The sequence below is a fragment of the Bubalus kerabau genome, chromosome 4, assembly GCF_029407905.1.
Source record: "Bubalus kerabau isolate K-KA32 ecotype Philippines breed swamp buffalo chromosome 4, PCC_UOA_SB_1v2, whole genome shotgun sequence".
In the NCBI taxonomy this organism is placed as follows: Eukaryota; Metazoa; Chordata; class Mammalia; order Artiodactyla; family Bovidae; genus Bubalus; species Bubalus kerabau.
The window spans coordinates 44,790,525-44,807,373 of NC_073627.1; the positions used below are offsets into that span (position 1 = coordinate 44,790,525).

Here is a 16,849-nt window from a genome sequence, read left to right on the forward strand (position 1 = left end):
TCATTGCTCTCTGCTGCATATCAGAAGGATAAGACCAAGATAAAAACACTTAGCAGATGGGCTTTTTTCCCTTTCCAGAAAGTTTCCAGAGGAAGGCATGCATATGTTGAGTCTTAGAGAATGAACAAGACTTGGCCAGGAGGTAGATGGAAAATTATTCCAGAATGTGGAAATAGTATGCACAAAGGCTAGAGACATGAGAAGGCATGTTGTGTTCTGGGAACTACAAGTCTTCAATATCTGGTAAGAAAGGGAATGGCAAGAAAAGAAGCTGGTGAGAGGAGTGGGGCACCAACAAGAAGGGCATTGGGTGCCAAGGTTGGGGTTAGAATTCTGTCCTGGAGAAGGCAGGTCATGTCTGAGGGACTTTAAACAGAGCAGTGACATGATCTTATTTTGTTTTTCTTCCTGCAAACTCATTCTGATTATAGATAGAACAGATAGAAGGGAGCAAGGCTGGAGGCAGAGAGGCCACTTAGGAGCCTGTTGTTAAATCAGAGGAGAGAAAGTGGTCTGAATGAAAGTGGAACTGGTGGGGCTGGAGAAGGATGAATGGCCCTGACGGGACATAGGGGGCTGGTTGCACGTGGGATGAGGGTGGTGGTGAGGGAAACAGACAAGACTCAGGTGACCCCCACTTTTGTGACCTGAGCCAGTGGTGGATGGTGGAACCATTCACTGAACAGGAAACAGGAGGAAGTGTAGTTGGGGGCAAGCAGAGATCAGAGAAGATGATGAGATCATCGGTTCAGAATTAAACACATTGTGATATAATTTTGGCTCCTTTTGGTCTTGGCATTCCCTATTTTTGTACTTTCCCTGAAAGCTTGAAACCTCCATGACTTTTCCACGGAACCATGGTGCTGAAAGCCCCAAGATCTTTGTAGAAATAGGAAGATCTGGTTGGAGAAGGGATGACACTCAGTGATACAATTTTGGTTCGCTGCTCCAAAGACTCACTAAAACAATACAACCACTAATTCTGTCTCCTAGTACACCAGGAAATGGAAGCTTTGCAGGAAAACCAAGTTGTATTATAATTATGGGCTTTTCAATAAGCATCATGGGTGATATTTAGCACCAAACAATGAGGTGTTGAAGACCTTACTGCTTTTGGTCCTGTTCATAGAGTAAAATCAGACTCAGCAGAATTCAGGGACTTTTAAATAGATTTGGAAAGTGGCTCTGAGCCAAGGTGCCTGCCACTTTACAGAGTAAATTATCAAGGCAATAAGAGGCTGAAACTTCAGCCTGGGGAAATGGTTAATTGCTTTGCCCTCTAGTTATTGTTTCCATCCTATGCTTACTGCAGAGGGTAGCCTTCCAAGAGAGGGGCTGTAAATTTCATAACGGGCGGGGGTGGGGAGAACCTATATTGAGGTGGGGTTGAGGCAGGAAAGGCAAGCAGTTATTGATGCCAAGGTTAATTATCAATCCTGGAAAATATGCACTTTTTTAGGCAGTGCTGTCTAGCAGCACCCTTCCTTCCATTTTGGCTTCTTCCTGTGTTCTCAGCTCCCTTTGCACATAGTCAGATGTACCCATCAGCCAGCATACACACAGGAGGACCCATTCTACAAAACCTTGGGCTGGCTATTGTTTTAGACGCTTGTATGCCTGCAGGGTCTGTAGATCAGATCAGATCAGTCGCTCAGTAGTGTCCGACTCTTTGCGACCCCACGAATCGCAGCACGCCAGGGTAGACATGGACGTTATTAGTCCAAGTCCTATAAAGAGGTTGCCTGAGCCTGGAAGGGAGGGGAGTTTGGCAAGAATGGATACATGTATATGTATGGCTGAGTCCCTTTGCTGTTCACCTGAAACTATCACAGTATTATTAATTGGCTATGTTCTGTGCTGTGCTTAATTGCTCAATCGTGTCTGACTGTTGGCAACTCCTTGGGTTATAGCCCACCAAGTTCCTCTGTCCATCGGGATTCTCCAGTCAAGAATACTGGAGTGGGTTGCCACGCCCTCCTCCAGGGATCTTCCCGACCCAGAGATCGAACCGAGGATCTCTTGCATTGCGGGCAGATTCTTTACCAGTTAAGCTACCAGGAAAACCCTAACTGGCTATACCCCAATTCAAAATTAAAAGTTAAAAAATAAATGAATAAAATAAAAAGTAAAAGAGGACGCCTGGCCTGAAGAAGCAAATTTCAGGAGGCAGTAGATAACTATTGATTTCATACACCCCACACCCCCGCCCCACTCTGTACTGGGACTCCTGTAGTGGTTACTATTGCTTCATCTCTTGTCTTGGGTTTTGAGATGGACGGAATGTATCAGTGATGTCGGCCCTATTCTTAGGAGCCAACAGGCAAAGACTGGCAGCCTTCACATGACTTGGGCTGTTGGGGTGGGGGCGGAAGTGGCTGCTGCTGCCGCCGCTGGTGCGGGTGTTACCTGGTGGGTGGGGTGGTGGAGAGACAGGTGGGCTTTTTCGCACGCTGAGCTTTTGTGAAGGCGTTTTGTGCTTGGGAGCTGTTTGTGTCTTCGCCTTGCAAGCTGTTGATGCCTCTGCTCCAACTGAGGCCAATTCCCCAGCATGTGGCTCTGCTCAAGTGCTGCCTTAGGAAGTGCGCCCCTTGCAGCCAGGCTTGGCCCCCCTGGGACTCTCTCTCCAGCATGCACTTTCTGGCAGGGAGCAGGCATGCAGACAGCTGGGGCTGTTCTGATAGCGCTGGCACCAGGAGCCAGGGATGCAGAAGTACCTGAATCGAGGAATCAAGTCACAGGAGGTCAACTCTGGGCTGGGCTGGCAGCGGGCCCCAGAGTCCAGGGGTCAGAGAGGGGGTTGGAGGGTCCTGCCAGCAGCGGGAGTGTGAACTCTGCTCCACGGGCCGAGACCACGTGCCCTGCCTCACTGGCCCTGCCTGTGAAGTGGGCTGTTATAGCTGGAAGACTGGTGATCTGCAGTTGAACCTGGTCTGATTCAGATGAGGGTGGAGGTACCAGACCATCAATTCTCAAAGCCCATTCCACTGGACATTCATATAACCTAAAAAAGATGAAAGCATTCTGGGATTATATAAATTAAAGAAACACTGAGTTAAAGGGAAATCTCTTTACTGAAAAACTACTCAAACTTATAATTTACTAAAGAGTAGAGTAAACCTTTAGGCAGGGATTAGGGTATAAAATGTTTGGCTGTGGAAATTCTCTTGTAGCATCTCTTGATGGGGAGGGTTCCCTAGACCATGCTTTGGGAAACACTGCCTATGCTTTCCTTGCATACTGAGTTTATGTGACCAGGCTGGGTGCTCAGATCCTGGTACCAGGGTGGTGGATTTTGAATCCAGCTATTGGTGGGGCTACAATTCTAGGCCTTTAACTTTGGTATTTCTTGCAATATCAGTTGTGCAATATCAATGTGTCTGAGAGAGTCTCTTGGGAACCCAGACCTCTTGACATTAAAAATAGACTAAAGAGGGACTTCCTTGGTGGTCCAATGGCTAAGTCTCTGCACTCCTGGTGCAGGGGGCCCAGGTTTGACATGATCCTTGGTCAAGGAGCTGGACCCCACATGCCACAACTGAGTTCACATGCCACAACTCAAGAGCCCGCATGCTGCGACTAAGACCAGGTGCAGCCAAATAGATAAATAAACATTAAAACAAGAGCAATTGTTGCCCCTGCCCCCAAGACTGAAGATCTTAAACTGCTTAGCTCCGAATTGGGAAGGTGAGGTCATGCGGTAGGAGTAGCTAAGAGGTGCCTGCCTGGGTTTGTGGTGGATGCCTCCGTGGCAATAACCTCTGACCTGAATAGTAGAGAGGGCAGAATCAGTGTGGAGATGAGCCCTCAGAGAGGTCAAAGTCACTGTCACAGGCCAGAGTCAGAGGGAGCAAGGTGGTGTAGCTATAACAAACCGGGCTCTATATCTGACAAGACCTCATTCAGACCCTGGCTTAAGTCTTCATTGGATGTGAAATCCATGCAAGTTTCTTAACCATTCCAAGCCTGTTTTCATATCTTTTTTTTTTTTTAGTCGCACAGTCATGTCTGACTCTTTGCGATCCCATGGACTGTAGCCTGACCCGCTCCTCTGTCCATGGAATTCTCCAGGCAAGAATACTGGAGTGGGTTGCCACTTCCTTCTCCAGGGGATCTTCCTGATCCAGGGATTGAACCTGGGTCTCCTGCATTGCAGGCAGATTCTTTACCAACTGAGCCACTAGGGAAACGGGTTTAATAATAGATCTACCTTCCAGGGTATTTGTAAGGAATAAATGAAACAGTTGATCAATATCTGACCAGCTACAAATCAGGAGCTCAACCAACGTCTCTTTAAAAAGTTCTGGGCTTCCCTGGTGGTCCAGTGGTTAAAGAATCTGCTTTGCAATGTAAGGGACACTGGTTAGACTGCCAGTCCTAGAAGACCCCACAGGCCATGAAGCAACTAAGCCCATGGGCCACATCTGCTGAACCTGCACTCTAGAGCCCACGATCCACAATGCGATGCAAGTACTGAAGCCCTTTCGACTACAGCCTATACTCTGCAACAAGAGAAACCACTGCAATGAGAAGCCCGCCCACCGCAACAAAGAGTAGCCCCCGCTTGCCGCAACTAAAGAAAGCCCGTGTGCAGCAAAGAAGACCCACTATAGCCAAAAAATAAATAAATAAAAAGTTCTGATAGAGGAACAAATAAGTCCGCTGACAGAAGGGACCAGGGAACGGATGTGTGCTGCTGTACGCTGAAGCAGGCGAGAATAGTGTTGATGGGTGGATGAATGGATGGAGTTACCTTGGTGCACTCAGGATGGGTGAGTTGAAGGAGAGAGGTGTGTAGAATTAGCTTTCTGCTTCTGCAACTTGCGCTGACCTGGCTTCAACTTGGCTTTGCTATCACTGGTCAGCGTACAGATGGGAGAAAACCATCGACATACATAGTCCACTCTGACCTGTGCCATTTGGAGTCTAGAATCCCTTGACTTGCCAGGGTGGTTCTGCAGCTGGGCTGGGGAATGGGGGTGCGGTCCCTGTCACTGGAGGGCTGGCATCAACTCATCAGAGGGAAAGAAAATGTCAGTGGCATTTTGGGATGCCTGGAACCTAGTGACCCAAACCATGAGGTCAGCCATTCACCCTCTGGCTGTCTAGTCCCATCTCCGGAGGTGACTCACATCCTAATGGGGGGAGGAGGGGAGGTGACGAGCAGCTGCTTCTCCTCCTCTCTGTGTGTGGCATCGCCTCCAGGCCAGGCACAGGTAATTTGAGGAAATGATCTGAGGGTTCAGGTGAGGCCTGAACGTGGTGAAGCTGCTTGAGCTACAGGACAGGAATCAGGGGAGGAGCTGGGCAGTGAGTGATTAAGGCCACACCCAGCCCATTTCTAAGAGCATCCTCCTTGATATAGAAAGGCTTCCTGGCCAATCCCTGCCTGGTTCTCTGAGGGGCAATAGGTGAGGTGAGGGGGCTGGCTGGGCTGTTTAGTCTGGTCTCCAGAGGGGCATACTCGAAGGGGTTCTTTCTGGGTTGCAAGATATGGGTCAGGAAGTGCTTAAATCAAACCAGAAATAGCATCAATAGCCAACCTATCATTTACGAACCTTTCCACATACTGACTCCCTGAATCCTCATAACCCTATGTGGTAGGTTTTCTCATAAACCCGATTTTACAAATGGAGAAACTGAGCCAAGGACAGGTTGAGTCGCTTGTTAGAGGTCCTATTGGTGAACCCAACCAGTATAGCTCCAGAGTTAAGGTGCTGAAGCACCGTTCTTCCATAGGATTCAGCAGAAATGGAATTCAGTGGTGGGAGAGGTGAGATGCATGGAAAAAAGTATGCTCTCCTCATCTGGCTTGGTCTGAGCTCTGGGAGGCAGGGTTGTGGTGGGCAGCTGGCTCATGAATGAGATCAGGCCAGAGCTGAGTATCTTAAGTTCTATGGTCTTACAGACTGAAGCCAAGAACCACAGAAGCAGCTCAGACACATGTTACTGAGTAAGTTGCCTCTGGTTTTGCCAGTATGTATTGCCCCAGCTTCATGGTTGATATTTGGGGGATGGAGATAAGCTTTTCTCCTGGTCCTGTACCTGCTCTCAGGCACTTCATGGGTAAGAGGATTCTAGTTCCCGGGAAGGAGGAAAAGAGCCCTGGCTTTAAAACTATACCAGTTTGGCTAGGCTTGAAATCCAGCTCTAAACTGTAGTAACTGTGTGACTTTGGCAAAGTTATTTAAGCTCTCTGAGCCTCATCTGTAAAACAGGGATAGTAATATGTACCTCATAGTGTTATTTTTTAAATGGAAGCATAGTTGATTAACTATTCATAGCATTATAATGAAGATTAAATGAGATGATGAATGCACATTATACAGTGCCTGGGGCATGGTAGGTGCTCAGTGTAAGTACCACCCCCCCCCCCACCCTGACACTTGCTTTCTTCTCCCTCTTTCCTGGAAAAATATGGTTCTTTGTGGTTAAAAAAAAAAAAAGGCAAGAAAAGGGCAGTGCAGCTGCAGGGCCTGTGGTCTTCCTCAAATGCCTATGGCAGGACTTCCTTGCTGGGCCAAGGTTAAAAATCCACCTTCCAATAAAGGGGACTCAGGTTCAATCCCTGGTCAGGGAACTAAGATCCCATGTGCAGCGGGGCCACTAAGCCCACGGGCCGCAGCTACTGAGCTTACAAGCTACAGCTAGAGAAAAGCCCTCCTGCTGGAACTAGAGAACCCCGCACACCACAAGGAAAGATCCTGCTCGCCGCAACTAAGACCCAACAACGCCAAATACATACATACATACATACATAAATGAATAATTTTTAAAACGATGCCTATGGCAAAGGACAAAATGATTTCTGCTCCTAGTTGTGCTTGGGGAGGACCAGAGAACAAAGGGAAACCCGGTGGCCCCGCCTAGCTGCCTTTCTGTGGTCACGACCATCGTGGCATGGATTCTGCCCCAAGGCTTGGCACCAGAGACTACACACAGAATGGCACTGAGGGGGGCCTGAAGAACATCTGGGACCCCGGGCACCTTCAAGAGGGCTGAGACCAGAGGAGGACAGGATGGTGACCCCCACCTGGCAGGATGGCCAGCCTGTTCCCTGGGCACCAGCCAGCAGTGGGGTCCTGGGCTCAGCCCACTCCCTGGAAAAAAACAAATCAGTGACGTTATCCCATAAGACGTTCAACTTGCACTCTGAGCCACCAGGGAAGAAAAAGGCTACATAGAGAAGGCAGATGGAATGCATTCATATAGAGAAGGCAGATGGAATGCATTCATTCATTCGTTCATTCACTCCTTCCACTAACATTTATGAAGCGCCTCTTTCCTCCATATGTGTCTCAGGCCATGAGGCTACTTATAGAAGCCTCACTTCACAAACAGCGCACTTACCAGCAGCGTGGCCTTCACCAACTCAACTTCTCTGGCCATCAGTTTTTTTTCAGCTATGTGATGGGTAAGAAGACACCTATCTGGTATGTGGCAGGTACTCAATAAATATTGTCTCTCTTTCTCCCTCTACCGCCCTCTTCCTTCCCAAATGTCTGCTGAGAGAGGGAGTACCCAAGGCCGTCAGCACTCATTTACATGTGATTTTGTATAAATCTGGGGTGTCTTTTAGCTGGGGCGGTAGAACTGCTGCCAGAGGCTCACTTTTTTCTTTACTTTCTCTGCTAACTGTGTCTGTTTCAGTTACCTTTTTTTTTTTTTTTAATTTATTTTTTGGCTGTGTCGGGTCCTAACTGTGGCACTTAGGATCCTTTGTGGTGGGACGTGGGCTCTCTAGTTGTGCATCAGCTTACTTGCTTCCTGGCACGTGGGATCTTAGTTCCCCAACCAGGGACCAAACCTGTGTCTTTTGTATTGCAAGGCTTTTCTTAACTGCTGGACCACCAGGGAAGTCCCTGTTTCAGTTGTTTATCTCTGCAAAATGAATCATCCCCCAAAGCAGTGGCTTAAAATAACAGTCATTTTATTATTATGTCTCATGGTTCTATAGATGAACTAGATTTGGAAAGGTGGTTCTCACTCAGGATCCCTTGGACAACTGCAGTCAAATAGTAGTAGGATCGGGAGTCATTTCAAAGGCTTCCTCATTCTCATGACAGGCATTGATCCTGGCTGTTGGCTAGGATCTCAGCGGGGGCTGTCACCCAGGCACCTACAACGTTGCCTCTCCGTGTGGTCTGGGCTTCCTCACAGCATGGCAGCTGGGTTCCAAGAGAACCAGGGGGAAGCAACAGTGTTACTTCTGCCATAATCACAAGTCTGCCTAGATTCCAGTGGAGGAAATAGAGACCCCGTCTCTCAGTAGGGGAATGATCAGCTGTCAAGTTGTAAGAACATGTGGGATGGGAGATCTTGTGGCAGTCATCTTGGAAATACAGTCTTCAGCACTGCCCAACCAGGAAGGGTGTTCAGAAGGAAGGCCTGTGCCTGGGCTCCCGGGGGTGAAGTTGCTGGTGCACAGAGAAGCACAGGTCCCTTGAGAAGAGGTTTTGAGTATAAGATCAGTGGGGTTGGGAGGGGGTGGCGGGGGGAGCGGTTTAGTTACTACCAAGGTAATTCCTGAAACTCTGGGATTCCAGAATTGGCTCAGATTTCCCCACAGGGAAGTGGAGCAGAAAAGGAGGAAAGGAGGAACAACAGAGCCTGACATTAGGACTTAGGTTTAGGAAAGAGCATCTCATGTTTTCCCGTTTATGGCCTGGTCTTCCTCCAGGGGACGCTACTTAAGCTACTTGAGGAAGGCCCTGGGGACTCGCCTGATGGAGAGCTACACCGGGGTCAGAGTTCAGTGGGCACTGACTCTGGCTCCAGATAAGGTGGCGTCAGCCTTCTCCTAGCTACTCCTCAGCATCAGGAGGCATTAGGTTGGTCTCCTCTCTCATAGGCCTGGGACAAGCCTCCCACCTGCATAAACAGAAATAACCACACAAGTCCACACCATTCCACCTGCTTCTAAAGACTAAATAAATATGAGAGTGAGTTTGGAATTAAAAAAATAATTAAAAAAAATAATTCTCCAGGCAGAAATAGAAACGCAGTCTATGGAAATATACATGATCACTCTCCATGGAAAGTAGAAGGAGCTCTCCCTGTTCCACCTCCCTGTGAATGAAGCAGAGATGGATCTACTGAAATCAAATGTATAAATTATACATGGATGGGAACAGGCCGCAGCATAAGGTGTCTGGTGGGGTGCTGATGGAAATGAGAATGAGGCTTGAAAGATCAATTCTGCTTTTGACTCAGCTCCAGTTCTGCTGATGTCCCTGGGCCTGCCTGGCAGAAATACCCTGACTTATCAAATTAGAAAATCCCCTCAGCCTCAAGCCTTTGGAACATGCACCTTCAAAGTAATTGCTAATGTTTTGGATGATGTTTCTGTGCATCACCGGGAATAATAAAAAGGCAGTAAAAGTTTGAAGGCCATATTTTTGTTGCCTGATGGTTGATGTAAATCAAACCCACCTCTTCAAAGGGATAGACAGGAAGTTTTATGGTGTGGTTGTAGCCTGCCAAGGAAAAGAGGCGATGCTGACTTCTGGGGACAGTGTTATTTGCAATCCAGCCATCGCTGGATGACCCTCAGCCTGTCAACCCTCAGTTGACCACTCTGGGCATTTTGCTCTTCCATCTGTCTATCCCTTTCTTGATTCACTTATATATTCAGTTAACTTCATGAGCTCATAGTATGTGCCAGACACTGGGCTATATGCACATATTTGGTGCTTAAGAAATAGAATCGACACAAAGATGAATATAGCAAATGCCTGTCTTCAAGAAGTTCCATGTCATAGAAACATAAACAGATAAGTTGCAAAATCAGCTTGTTAGTATTAAACCAAAGTGCTTTGACTAGAGGGTTTGAAGATGGATAGGTCTATAAAGGAACAGAGATTGTTTTGCCTGACAAAGAGGATTATTCCCTACTAATGATCATCTGGCCAGAGCTTCACAAGGCGTCCTCAGAGAGTCTTTAAGATGACCTCTGCTGAGAAAGTAGAAGAGGGAAGAAGCTGAGACTGTGGCAGGAGCTATTTAGCTGAAGTAAACCAGAACTTGACCATGCATTTTGTAGGTGGACGAGGGAGATGGCCACAGCTGACACTGTTCCATGAGGTCACTGAGCTTCTCTGTATCTCCAGGGCCTTGCATGGGGCCTGGCTCAAAGAAAGGGCCATTTTTCTTTAACAAATGAATAAACAAATGATCTGTTACCTGATGTTATTTCAGGATAGAGCAGATCCTGGCCTGCTTGTTCGAGGAAGGTAGACACTTACCTGGCAGGAGAGCAATGTCTGTCATCCTTTTCTGCTTTTGATGTTGTTATTTTATACCCATTTGAATGGATGGCTCACTCCCTGTTTTTTTACTGTTAGAGTGTAATTGCTTTATAATGTTGTGTTAGTTTCTGCCATACAGCACAGTGAATCAGCTGTAAGTATACATATATTCCCTCCTTCCTGAGCTTCCCTCCCACCTTCCCCCCCTACCTCCCACCCCTCTAGCTCATCACAGAGCACCAAGCTGAGCAACCTGTGCTATTCAGCAGCTTCTCACTAGCTATCTGTTTTACACATGGGAGTGTATATGGCATTGCTACTTTCTCAATTTGTCCCATCCTCTCCTTCCCCACCTGTGTCCACAAATCCGTTCTCTACATCTGTGTCTCTATTTCTGCCCTGCAAACAGGTTCATTGGTACCATTTTTCTAGATTTCATATATATATGTTAATATATGATATTTGTTTTTCTCTTTCTGACTTCACTCTGTATGGCAGACTCTAGGTCCATCCACATCACTACAAATGACACCCATCACTCCCTTTTTAAAATGAGGCTATTCTGGATATATTCTGGATATAAAAATATACAGCAAAGCATGTATATCTTATCTGAGCAGCTCAGTGAGTTTTTACATATATCCACACCAGTAAACCACCCACAGATCAAGATAGAGAATATTTCCTGCTCCCTGCAAGGCTCCTCCACGCCCTGCAGAGGAAATCGCTTCTCTGACATCTTTGCTAATTCTTTCTGTAGATTCTACCTCCATATTCCCACCCTTCATGAAAATTAAAAAAAAAAAAAAAATCGAAAGGTAAATCTGTCTTCAATCTAGGGGAAAAATTAACAAGTTGATGTTTCCTTCCTGACATTAGAAAATCAGTAAATGTCAGCTCAGGCAGGGGGTTGGTGTCTGGAGGTCAAGAGCTCCTCACCTTTTCCAGAAGTAGAATTCCTTCTCAACATCTGTTTATTCCACAGATCCCAAATAAGAACGGTTGCCTTTTTAGTGTCTTTTTGATTAAGAAAATAACAACTGGGGGTTTCCAGGGGCTGAAAGAGGAGGAAGAGTGGGAACTTAGTGTTTCATGGCTAGAGTTTATTTAGGGATGATGAAAAAGTTCTGGAGATGGACGATGGTGTTGGTTGTACAGCAGTATGAATGTACTCACTGCCACTGAATTGTATAGTTATAAATGGCTAAGATGGTATATGTTGTAAATATTATAACATTATAAAATACGTTTGTGTATTTTACTACAATAAAAAAATTAAAAAGATAAAGTAGCATTAAAAAAAATTTTTTTTTTCCAAGCCATGAAGCATGTGGGATCCTAGTTTCCTGACCAGGGATTGAACCTGTGCCCTCTGCAGTGGAAGTGTGGAGTCTTAACCACTGGACTGCCAGGGAACTCCCATAAAGTATCATTAAATATAGAAAATAATGAATCAAATTCCCATGAATTCAATGACTGTTTTAAAACACACTTTTATTTTATAAATAACCACTGAGTCTATGTTCATTTGAAAAACAATAGTACCTGTGAGCATGAGAGCTGTTCTGTCCCCCAACAGACAGTGAGGGTACACACAAAGGCTCCTCGACCTTAGCAAAACCTGCAAGACCCCTGCCTCCTCCCAGTGGCTGAGACCCAGGGACTGAGATTGTTCATTAGCAACCCCGCAGTTGAAGACACCGTGGCTCAGAGAGGGAAGTAACTTGTCCAGGGTCAAGCAGCCCGTTGGAGAAGAGCCAAGATAAGACCTCTGGGCTCAGGTCCCTCTCGCAGGTGCTCTGATCTCAGCACCGCCTCTGTTGTGCACCAGCTGAAGACCACGTGCGCTCTTCAGAGCCTCCGCCTTCCGTTTCCTGCAAATACTTAATTAGAAGCAATTCCCAGCTTGGCGACGCCTCGCTCACCAGTCCCATCAAGGCAGGAAGTGGGATGCACAGCCAAGAGACGGGGCCTCTCGATTCCTTTGTAATTTGACCCTGAAGCTCGGGGCGGGGGTGAGGGGTGGGGGGTAGGGGGCTGGTACAGGCTCATTCTTATCATCCAGGCTGTATGACGGCTCCTGGGAACGCGGACCCATGCCTCTGGAGTTCCAGTGTTCAAAGCCGGGGGCCGGGAGTCTGGTTTCAGAATAGAGGTCCTATCAGGAGGCGAGAGTGGGTGCCTTGGCTATTTCGACGAGAGCTGACACTAAGGGATTCTTCTCTCGCACAAGCTGTGCAGAGCATTCTGTATTGTGGGCTGGGCGGCCCCCGCCTTTCCCTTCCCCAGGCTCTCTGGCTGCTGCTGCTGCTCCCCAACCCCCTCCCCGACACGGCACACGGCTAACAACATCCAATTAATTCAGGATAATTTGGTTCATTACAAGCCCTTAGACTGGTAACAGTGTTTTCTCTGAGTGCAGCCTTCCTGGAGTTTCTCAAAGAGGCCACAAGGCTCTGAGGCCGGGAGAGGGGAGAGAGGGCAGAGTCCTGCTTTATCTGCCGGAGTGGATACCCGGGAGCCGGTGGGTGCCTGAGACGACTGGGCTGGGCTGGGCTCACACTAGCAAAACACATCCTTCCCTGTGCCCCCACAGCCCTGGTTAAAAATATGATTGGAAATGGGGACGTGGCAAGACACCCCAGCAGGAACATCAGGCCACCCTCGGGGCCTGCCAATAGGCACCATCCTTGCAGGGCTAGAGATGTCAGTTCTGTGCTGAGTGGGCCCAACTTGATGACCGTGGGAGTTCCCGCAGGGGCTTGTGGGAAAGGAGGCCCTGGCTGTGGCCAAGACCTAGCAAAGCTAAGCAGGCAGCTGGCAGGGACTTTTTTAGGGGAAAGATATATATATATATATATATATATATATTTTTTTTTTTTTTTTTTTTTTTTTAATTAGTTTACTTATTTGGCTGCACTGGGTCTGAGTTGCGGCACACATGATTCTTTAGTTGTGGCATATGAACTCAGTTGCGGCAAGTGGGATCTTAGTTCCCTGACCAGGGATCCAACCCCAGGTCCCCTGTATTGGTAATGTGGAGTCTTAGCCCCTAGAACCACGAGGAAAATCCCATTTTTAGGGGCCTGATCTCTGGTGGGGAGGAAATGCTTAAGAGAACTAAGATCTGCCCAGACAGGGAGGGACTGTGGAAAGAGAGCTGGGTCCTGGGAGCAGGCAGGGTTTCTGGGTCGGGCAGGTCAGGACTGGACCTATATCCGTACCTTCTTTACCCAGCATGTGACCGTGGCCTCCTTGATCTTTATAGTCTTTGATTAAGGGCAAGAGAGCGATACCTCATTCATTGGCTTGTGAGAATGAAAGAGGGTGATGGGAGGCCTTTGATGTGATAGTTAAGGAGAGGAGACTCAGCTGCCAGACGTGCCTGGTTACGATCCAGACAGCACCACTGTGAGGCCTTGGATAAGTCACTGCCCCACTCTAAGCCTCCATGTCCTCATCTGTGAAAGATGAGAACAATAAGATCTGCTCAGAGGCTTGTCGTGAGGATGAAATGAGCCCTTTGAAGAGTCCTGGTGCACACTACATGTGAGCTTGTATTACTTTTTTTTTTAAAGATTGGTGTGTTTTTTTTTTTTTGTTTTTTTAATGAGGACCATTTTTAAAAAGTATTGAATTTGTTACAATATTGTTTCTGGCTTTTTATGTTTTTGTTTTTTGGCCACACTGGCCCTCCAGGATGTTCCACTGTTACTACTTTTATTGATGATGCGTGTAGAGGACCCAGCACTCTGCCTGGAAGGAACATCCTGAAGAATCTGAAACTGTCCCATCCTCCTTCCTGATGACTTAAATTCCTCGTTTTTTAATAAATCTCCTACCTATCTCAGAGGATGTCTGTAAGGCTCCTCCGGAAAACCTGTACTAAGCGCTCTCCTCCCACCCCAGGAGGAAGTGATCTTCCCGGATACCCTCAGCAAGGATGCAGACTTCCATCCCAGCCCTGGTACATGTGGGTCTTGGAGGTTATTCTCCTCTAGAGAGCAGGGAGTGTAAGGACTGGGGCATCTCAGGACCCACCCCACCCCCCACCTAGCAACCTGATGTGTGAGAGGCACTCAGGGGGGTGCTTTTGGGGTGAGCTGGTATGGGCTCAAGGGTCCTGTTAGCTGGATCAGGGGGAGGGCACATGGAAGAATGAATGAGAAAGCCACCTGTGTCGGTGAGTAGCTGCCCTGTAAGTGGGGAGCAGCAGTGCTCACGCCCACCCAGGCCCCGAGAATGCCTCTTTCCCAGACACTGGATTCTTTTGAAACCCTGGGGACACAGCGGAGGAGAGAGCAGGACTGGAACAGCAGGGAAAACGAGGCAGCTACACTCCCATTCCTGCTCAACCCCCAACCTTCCACCTGACCCCCCACCCTTTGGTTAATCACCAAGTCTGCAACGTTAAAATCTTCTGGGAGCTGTTACAAATCCAGAATGCCCAGGCCTCACCCCAGACCAATTAAATCAGAAATCCCTGGCGGAGGAACCCAGGCGTGCGTATTTTCTCGTGAAGTCCTCAGGTGATTCCACTGTGCCGCCAAGGTTAAAAATATCAGATCGTCTAGGGAGAGACACTGTTTCAGAGTCTCAGGGACCGCAGGATTGGGTGATGCGTCTTAGCAGCCGCACTGACTCAGGTTTCCAGCCTTGCTGTCTTAGAGGGGAGATGAAGAGACTCACTGATGCTCACTGGGCATCCACTTTGCACAGAGTCTCTGTCTGGATCCCAAGGGAATACACCAGTAACTCACAGCAAAGATCATAACAACAACATTTATTAAGTGCCCATTGTGTGCCAGGCACTTAATAACATTGACTAATCCTCACCAAAATTCACACAATTTTAAGCCCCGTTTTAGAGATGTATGGATGCTGTCAACATACTGTTCAATTTCACCTTCATACAACCAAGGTTGCTTATTATAAACATCTGTGAGTTTGGTTTAGGAGATTTTTTTGTTTGTTTATTTTTTCTGCTCAAGAGACCTGAGCATTCTCTTTTTTTGTGGCCAAGCGAGCATTGTCAAGCAAAGATGGATGAAGCCTTGGTGGATAAACACCCCAGTTTTTTCATCTCTTGGAGGGTATTTTATATACCAGTAACTCAAACTTTGCTGCATGGTAGATCATCTAGGGAATATAAAAATTTTTGATGCCCAAGCCTCATCCCAGACCAATTAAATTCATGTCTCTGTTGGAGGATTCAGGCACCTGTGTTTTTTAAAGCTCCCAGGTGATTGTAATGTTCAGCCAAGTGGTGAACCTACAGTCTACGTGTCTCCCAGAGTTTTCCATCAGTTCTGAAGTCCAGTGTCCAGTGTTGTGACTTGCTTAATAATAATGTACCCTGCTTGTAGTGCCTTCCTTTTCCCTAACATCCCCATTTGTCTCCTGAAATATCCTGGCATTGCCTCCCAATACGCTTCTTTTTTAAAAAGTTTTTGATTTATTTATTTTTATTTTGCCTGCACTGGGTCTTCGTTGTGGCATGCAAGCTGTTGTTGCAATCCACTGGCTTTTCTTGTTGTGCAGCATGGGCCCTAGAGCACGCGAGCTCAATGGTCCTATGGGCTAAGTAGTCATGGGCGAAAAAAGCAGCACATGGGCTTAGTTGCCCCAAGGCGTGTGGGATCTTAGTTCCCCGACCAGGGACTGAACCCACATCCACTGTATTGGCAGAAGGATTCTTAACCACTGGACCACCAGGAAAGTCCTCCAATATACTTCTTATATTGAATCCTGATTTTAGGATCTGCTCCTTTGGCACTCAAAGCTGAGATCTGACATGGATAAGTGCCTTACCAAAAGCTTCACGGCAGAGGCAACATTTAAATTCCCACTCTCCACAGACTTTGTGGTATGAGGGAAGAGACAGGCATTTAGAAAACTATAAGAAAAAAGACACAAAAGATCAAATAGATCTTCAAACAAAGGCGAAAGGAACATTAAAATGAAAAAAGAAAAAAAAATCCAAACCAGCAATTAAATGTTACTGGGAGTTTCGAGAGGCTCCCCGGAGTCGAATCATTTATGTTAGGTAAATGAGGGGTTTCTCTAAGTGGAATGTGGGCAAGGTCATTGCCAGTGTTGGGCCAAGACGAACAGAGGCTCAGGGCGGATTTGGATGGTGAGTGGGCAGCAGGCATGTGCTGTGAGCTAGAGCTGGAGGAGGCAGGTGGTGGGCTTAGGCAGTCCCTTAAGAGCAGGCAGATCCTCTCGTCTCCCAGTCCCCAGGATCTTTCTTGAGCCTCCCACACCGGACCTCCTTCTAAGGCATGGTTGGGCAAGAGTCTTCTCTCTGTTATCTTTTATAAGTCTGTGAGGGCAAGGGCCCAACTAAAGGCATACTGGGGGACATGAGTGGGGAGGGGAGAAAGAGGTCCAGGGATGTGAAGTCCTGATGGTGAACCTGATGAAGGGCATTCATGCCAGGGGCACAACGTGTCAGGGACCATGTCAAGTCCTGACTGTGACACTGATGAAAAGCACACATTCCCATGGGCACAAAGCACCAGGGGTCTAGGGTCCACCCGATCGCACCCTGTTCTCTCCTCCCCCCACCCACCTCTCTGCCCGCTAGCCTCCTTGTGGTCCAA

General features: G+C 47.5%; 1 long non-coding RNA gene across 1 annotated transcript; it reads left to right on the forward strand.

Annotated features, from left to right (window-relative positions):
• Positions 1–12,151: 12,151 nt before the first annotated feature.
• Positions 12,152–14,106, forward strand: LOC129651377 (uncharacterized). Its single transcript, XR_008714106.1, has 3 exons — positions 12,152–12,230; positions 13,513–13,793; positions 13,944–14,106. It is a non-coding gene; the product is annotated as an uncharacterized LOC129651377 (long non-coding RNA).
• Positions 14,107–16,849: the final 2,743 nt, after the last annotated feature.